This window comes from Gavialis gangeticus, unplaced genomic scaffold, assembly GCF_001723915.1.
Source record: "Gavialis gangeticus isolate Ggan-Ray unplaced genomic scaffold, GavGan_comp1, whole genome shotgun sequence".
Taxonomy (NCBI): Eukaryota; Metazoa; Chordata; order Crocodylia; family Gavialidae; genus Gavialis; species Gavialis gangeticus.
Window position 1 is genome coordinate 12,798,204 of NW_017729009.1, and position 7,102 is coordinate 12,805,305.

The window sequence follows — 7,102 nt, forward strand, 5'->3', positions numbered from 1 at the left end:
CCGGGGCGTTCGGCCGCGGCCCGGGGCGTTCGGCCGCGGCCCGGGGCGTTCGGCCGCGGCCCGGCTAACCCACAGGGAAGCGAACAAAGCCCCCCCCGAGCGACCCAGCTGGCTCCCACGCTGGGCCCAGGCCGGGGGAGGAAGCCCCCGTGCCCGCGGGGCCCCCTTTACCTTCCTTGCCTTCAGTGCTGGTCCCAGTAGCACCCAGACGGCTGGAGATCACGGGTGGCGAGGCTCAGGGGAGTAAACGCTAGGCCACGGAGCCCATTTGCAAAGGAGATACTGGGAGTAAACTCCACGTCCACTAGCGCACACGAGGTCTTCGGGGTTTGGGGGGGGCGGGGCGGCCGCTCCGCCTTATATAGCCCAGCCCGGCGCCCCCTTCACGCGGGACCGCCCCCGGGGGCGGGGCGGGGCGGGCGGGGTCCCCGCCCCGAAAGCCGGGCGAAAGTTGGGGGGTGTTATCCCGCGGTAAGCGCTGCCCCGGAGTGTGCGCGGTGCTGGAGAGGGGGAGACATCCGGGGTCTGCCTGCTGGTCACAGCTGCGCCTGTCCAGGGGGGACAAATGGGGCATAGAGAGGGAGGGGGTAAAACTTTTGCAACCCTTTGCGTCCTGGAGTCGACCGCGACTCCACGATCTCTTTCTGCCCCAGCCTGTGGGTCTGGTGGCAGTTCTTCCCCCCACATGCAGCACCTTGCACTTGTCCTTGCTGAATTGCCTCCTGTTGTTCTCTGCCCACTTCCCCAACCTGTCCAGGTTGGCCTGGTTCTGGTTCCTCCTCTCCAGGCTGTTCGCCTCACCCCGTATTTTAGTGTCATCTGCACATTTGGACAGGCTGCTTCCCACCCCCTCGTCCAGATCACTGACAAAGATGTTGAACAGCTCTGGCCCCAGAACCGAGCCCTGAGGGACCCCACGGCCCACATCTTTCCACCACCACCCTCTGAGTGCGACCCCTGAGCCAGTTTGCTACCCAGTCTACCGTATAATCATCCTTGTCAAAGGCCTTCTTGAAGCCCGGACAGAGAACATCCACCTCGACGCCTGCATCTAAACATTCGGTGGCCTTGTGGTAAAAAGAAACCAGGTTAGTCAGGCAGGACCTGCCCGCTATAAACCCATGTTGGTTGCCCCGCCACATCACATTAGCCGGCAGGCTCCCACAGACGTGCTCCTTGATAATTTTTTCTAGGATTTTCCCCAAGATAGAGGTAAGGCTGGCCGGTCTATAGTCCCCCGGATCCTTCCCCCTGACCAACTCCCTGCAGGTGCGGGCCAAGGAAGTGTACTCCTTGCTAGCTACCCCCTGCTTCCTCTTCTTGTATGCTACTTTTCCCCCCCTTAATTTATCCTAGATGACCCTGGTTAGGGTTCCTGGCCCCTTTGCCCCCTTTTCTCTGCCATGGGATTGTCTCACTCTGAGCCCAAAGAACGGTATCCTTAAGGAATGACCACCCCTCCTGGGCCCCCAAAGCATCTAGGCTCTTGGTCCTGGTACCCTGCTAACCAATCCCCTGAGCCTATTAAAGTCAGCCTTTTTAAAGTTTAGCCCCTGCGTCCTGCTAGATATAGTGCTCGTCCATCCTCTGATCCCAGTTTGATTAGGGAAGATGCGTACTGTTGTTTGACATAGAGGGCAACACCCTTTCCTTTTTTTCCCCTTTCTCTATCTCTCCTGTACAACCTATTGCCCTCTCTTCCTACTGCCCAGTCATGAGTAGTCCCACCAGGTTTCCATTAGACCCACTAAGTCAAATACCTTGTCACAAGGACACAAAAAAGGAAAGAACTAAGGTCTTGGCATGTGGGACTGGCCTGAGATCACAAGGGCAGGCCAGCCCAGGGTACTATGATCCGTGAGCCTCATTTAAACCCATGAAATGCCACCAAATTCATGTTCAATGCAGCCCTACTACGATAAACTGGCTAAACCTTGCCTCCTCTCTAGGCCCAGCCCAGCATGGCCAAGGGCCCCCTTCCCAGACATGAGCCCAGAAAGTCCTAGGAGCCTTATCCCAAATCCCAGTCCAGGGTGTGCTCACACCCCCTCCCTAGTGCAAGCCTGGAAATCCCAGCGTGTGACAGCCCTACACACAAAGCTGTCCTCCCTGCCTTGTGTTACATGAGCTGCAGCCTTCTCATACCTTGGTTTACATGTCCTGTGCTATCGCCTTTAATGGGACCACTCTCATTGCTGAATTAGGAATATCTCAGCATCAGCAGGACTGGGTCCCTCTGCGGTAAATTCCTCACTATTACAAATATCAGCGCAGCAAGCAATGACCGAGACTCTGACCCCGCAGCCCTTGTACCAGGTTCCCATTCAGTGGTGAATCCATCAGCTCTTCTGTAGCAGCTACCCAGTCCTCGCAAGGTGTTTTCTCTCTCCTATCTTTTTGAGCCAAATATGGCCACATAAAGCAAAGAATTCGGGAAGCAAGCAAAGAAATTGTCTTTCAGCTGGCAATTGGCAGTCCTTGGAGAAGAGAAGATTCAGTCCATCTTAACAGCAGCAGGTTTTGCTGCAGAATTATACTGTCTGTGCCGGAAATTAGAGAGTTAGCAACTACAGACCAACTCTGGCACTGCCCAGGCTTGACAACTCCATTTTATTTTTAGCAAACTCAATCGTTTTCCCAGGATCCTCTGCACTTCCCCCCTGCCAATACCATATGTGCCTTTTCTAATGACTGCTAATAATAGCCTACATCTTTAGGTAGCACTTCCCAGTCCACGGGGCCCAGAATTGCTTTCTGGACTGAATGGCCTAATGGCTTTTAGAAATGATGGGGAAGAGAAGCACAAACACTTTTTATCTGTGTTCGATGTCTCCTTGGTTCACATCTCCACTGAAGGACCATGTAGTGTTGTGATCATGGCAATCCTGCCTTGGTGATAACTCCCCCCACCCAGCCTGCTGATTCAGCATGGATAAATGTCCCACCTTACACCCACTCCTAAGATGTCTTTTTTTACCAAGTGGAAAGAGTTAATGCAGAGTACCAGTTAATGCCCAGCCCATGCGCCTACGCACAGGCAAATATAGCTAAGATCAGTTTGCAGCATTCATTTAGCATTAATGAAGCAGCGTGAGCAGAGTCATGTAGAGAGTATTTTTTTTTAGTCTGCAGTGCCCTGCTAAGTCAGCAGCTGTAAAAAGGGAGGTGGCAGGGATTGCTTTCGTCTCAAGAAGGGTCACTTCAGGTGAACTTTGCACAGCCCGGCGGGAGTGAGACGAGGCCATCGTGTAGTGGAAGTGTCCTAGTTTTGCAGCCTGGAGAGCAGATGGCTGGGGAGTGCAGATGCACAGGAGTGCCCCATCAATGTGGATGCAGTGGACCAGACCTGTAGGTAACTCCAGTCTGCAGAGACAGGATTGAAGGGGTTGGGTGGTAGGCCCCTGGCGAGAGATGCAGTGAACCTTAGGTTCAGTGTTGGGTGGATCCAGCTGCAGATTGCTTCAGCATCGACTTTGGTGCTTTTCACTCTGGCTTCCATACAGGGCGTGGAAGGCAAAATGCTGCAGCTGACCACCGGCTTGCGTTACAGTTCAGTTTGGAGAACATTTGGGAAGTCAAAGCTTTTCATGTAACCTCATGTACTTGGCGCAGACATCAGGAAACAGGCTGCAGAGATGAATGAAGCAGATGAACTCTGGACTGTGTCGTACTTGCCAGACACGAAAGCTTTCGAGTAATAAATAAAGCTTTGACTGAATTTTCAAAGCACAACATGTTTTTTTCCCCCGCCTCCAAAATAGACTTTGCTTTTAGCCGTTTAGAAGTCAGAAAATGAATATGCTTCCTCTCCTGAGAGTTTCCTGTTCTGCCTCCTGATTGCTATTGTCTACCAAAGAGAAAAGACACGGTGGAGGACGTGAACACCTGCTGAACTGTAGAAGTGCTTGAGAGCTGCATAATTATTTACTCCCGTGCTTGTGTACCAGTATCGTTAATGTTACAAGGCCTTTCATAGCATCTGGTGATGTGAACTGCTGCTTAAAAAGGCTTATAGATCTCTGAACTGGTTAGTCTATAAGGTACAACTCTGCACCGTCTTCTGCCTGACTTCGAGCCGACACAGTTAATTACCTCTCTTCGCATCGTTAATGGTTTGGTAGGCAGAGAATGCAATGATTAGCTTTCATTAGGTTCTTGCTGCAGAGCTAACCATAAAAATATTTTGGCTTTGGGCATGTCCTACACGAAGTGAGACTGTTTCTGCATGATAGTTGGTGGCAGGAGGAAGGCGGATTATCGTTGATCATTCATAATATATCCTTCAACATTAGTACTATATCCATATCATTAATAATATATACTGCAATAGAGCCGAGCTGAATTTGCAGTGAATATCCCACTTCAGTCCCCTGGATACCCCACAGGGCCTGTAGCTTGCTGAGATGAAACACAAGAGCACACAAATACCGTGTAAATAATATATCTGTAGATCCAGGTAGGAAAATCCTTTTCCCCATCCCATAGAAGCTGTGTGATTTCCCAGTATCCCCTCCCACCCAGAACAGGACATAGTCAAAGCTTGGAGCATCTGTTTGGAGCTTCTTTAATTTCTCCCATCAATTAGCTTGAACCTTGACGTGAAAAGTCATTTTGCACAGAAAAAAAAACGGGGGAAATGCATTTAAAAGAGGTTGAAATGGGACTTTCCTGCTCTTTCCAAACTTAGTAGAATAGGAAGTTTGATGGAACTGAACCTCTTGAGTTGCTGTAACGACCTTTGCAGCAGCAGGAGGCTGGCTGTTGTGGTCCCTCTGCTTTACCCGTGGCAGGTTAGGGTCTTATGCCTTGTGGCTGTGTCAGGGTTGACTCTGTAGTTTGTTTGTTTTTTTCTAATAGGACAGACAAGGGATTTGTGAAGGATGGTTAGGATAGGGGTGATCCTGCCTTAGGCAGGAGGTTGGACTCAGCATTTCTCAACCTGTGGGCCGCGATCCAAAAGTGGGTTGCAAGAATACGTGAAAGGGTTGAGGACAACCTTTAAAAATGGATTCTCCTTTACAGGGGAAAAACTTGGGAAACCATGGGTTTCCTTTTGCAGGCTGGCAGAGCTCCAGCTTGCAAGGGGCCGCCTGGGCCCCCCGTGCCCCTCACACCCACCCCCTGCCCCACGCACCGAGGGGATAGAGCGGCGCTGGCGTTAAGTTTTCTACTTAAACTATTTACTGGGTCAGGACTGGCCATCAGTATTTACAAATGGGCCCTGGTACAAAACAGGTTGAGACCCACTGGACTAAATGACCTCTGGAGGTCCCTTCCAACCTGCCATTTCTCTGATCCTATGAGCCTTTCCCACCAAACATACTGGTTTTGATAAATCAGCATTTTGCTATGGGTTGGTTTTGCGAACACTGGGGCATAAAAGCCTTTCGGGTCACATTATGTGCTTGGCACAAACATCAGGAAACCAACAGATCGTGCACAGCTGAATGAAGCAGTTGAACTCTGGACTGGGTTACCTTCACTGAAAAAGCCCCTATCAGCTGTATGCCGTGCTTGATAGCTGGGTGATTGCAACTCATGAGCTACAGTGACTCCTTTCTGTCCTATGTTTTGTGAATATATGCAGCACATAAAGAAAAATCAAGCATGTTCTTCCTCAAGGAGCTTAACGTTGCCACTGTGTGTGCTGCTATCTTGCTGAGTTTGGGGTTTCTCTTAAAACCCCAAGTCTCTTTTATGTGAAGTCTCTTAACTTTCATTAAAATAGTTCCCAGCCTTCCTGATTGCAAAGAGAAGTTGGCCCAAATGTTTCCTTCAGGCTCAGAAACCAAGAAAGAACCCCATTTATTTTTAATCACATGATTTTTTTAAGTCCATCTTGAGGTTTTCTGGGTAACGTGATGCTGTTGAATGCTCGGTGCTGGTAATACTGAAAACATCTCCTTTCCTTCTTGTATGGGGAATGGAAAGTGTGGAGTTTGTTTGTGTTGTGCTGTTGTATCAGCCTGCTCTAAATAACCCATTCCCCAGAGGAGAGCTGTTCTCTACGGCTTTCCTTCTGGGAGGCTGTGCAGAGAAGCACCGTGGTGCAATACTCCAGGCACGTTGCATTGTCTCTTGTGGTGCATGGAAAATCAACTCTCTCCCCGACAAGCAACCTGCGGTGCTTGCCATAAAAGAACCTAGGTTTTCACCAGTTGGCAAGTTAGGGTATTTCACCATTTCCTTGCTCTAAGACCAGAAAAGAGTGACTCAAAGTATCTGTGCCAAAGAGAAACAGGCCTTTTCCTTGGTCTTGGAGTTGTTGCACTTCTGTATAGGATGTGTTTTCTTGGTAGGGTCTCTGCATGAAAGTATATATAACCCCAGTCTGGATCATGGAGCTATCTAAGCCTCTCTTCATACTGATAATATTGGATCCTAGCGCCAGAAAATAGATGCCAAAACACAGCAGCAACAAGGCAAGAGGTACCCATCTCCACCCTGACTTCTGTGACACATAGGGTATTCGTCCAGTGAACCAGTGAGCTAGATTCTCTCTAGTTTGTACATTTGCATGAAAGCATCTGGCTTTCCACCTCCCCCAAATGCCCAGCATAAGGCCTGGAGCAATTGCCACAGAAACTGCTCCTTTCCACGTATCCCCCAGAGCATGCACAAGTAGTGGAGAGGTAACTGGGGAATTAAAAGACCCTACGTGGAATTACCAGCCCGAAATGTTCCACAATTAAGATCCAACCCTAGCAAAAAACCATGAGATTACCTTGAAAATGCATGCAACTTAACCCCCAAGCCGTGTTGTTTTGGAGATTTTGGCTTAGATTTTCCAGCTGTGCATTGCATTGATATCCCAGGGGTCCAGAGACTTGAGCACTTCATGGGTCAGCTCAGGAAGCTCTTGGTTTTCCATGAAGGAGATGACCCCTCTGGTGCAGCTGGAATTGAACATCCCTCCTACACCACAACCGAGCAGGACACCTGGGACAGGTGCAAGAAGTGAGATGCTCCAGTGCATTCAGCAGTTCCCAGCACAAGACTGATACTCAGTGAAGGTCTGGGCTGCAGGATCTGCCCATGTAGGGTTAACATCTAAGGGACTTTTATTAATTGCAAGATCAGGGCTGCAGTGTACTCACAGGCC

The 7,102-nt window shown here is 49.9% G+C and overlaps 1 protein-coding gene across 1 annotated transcript in view; it reads right to left on the reverse strand.

The window, feature by feature from the left end:
* The window catches only part of PPDPF (pancreatic progenitor cell differentiation and proliferation factor), a 15,466-nt gene extending 15,128 nt beyond the window's left edge, over nucleotides 1-338 (reverse strand). The window contains 1 exon segment of the mRNA XM_019510103.1: nucleotides 172-338. The gene's annotated coding sequence lies outside the window, so the exon portion shown is untranslated.
* Between the last annotated feature and the right edge of the window lie 6,764 nt (nucleotides 339-7,102).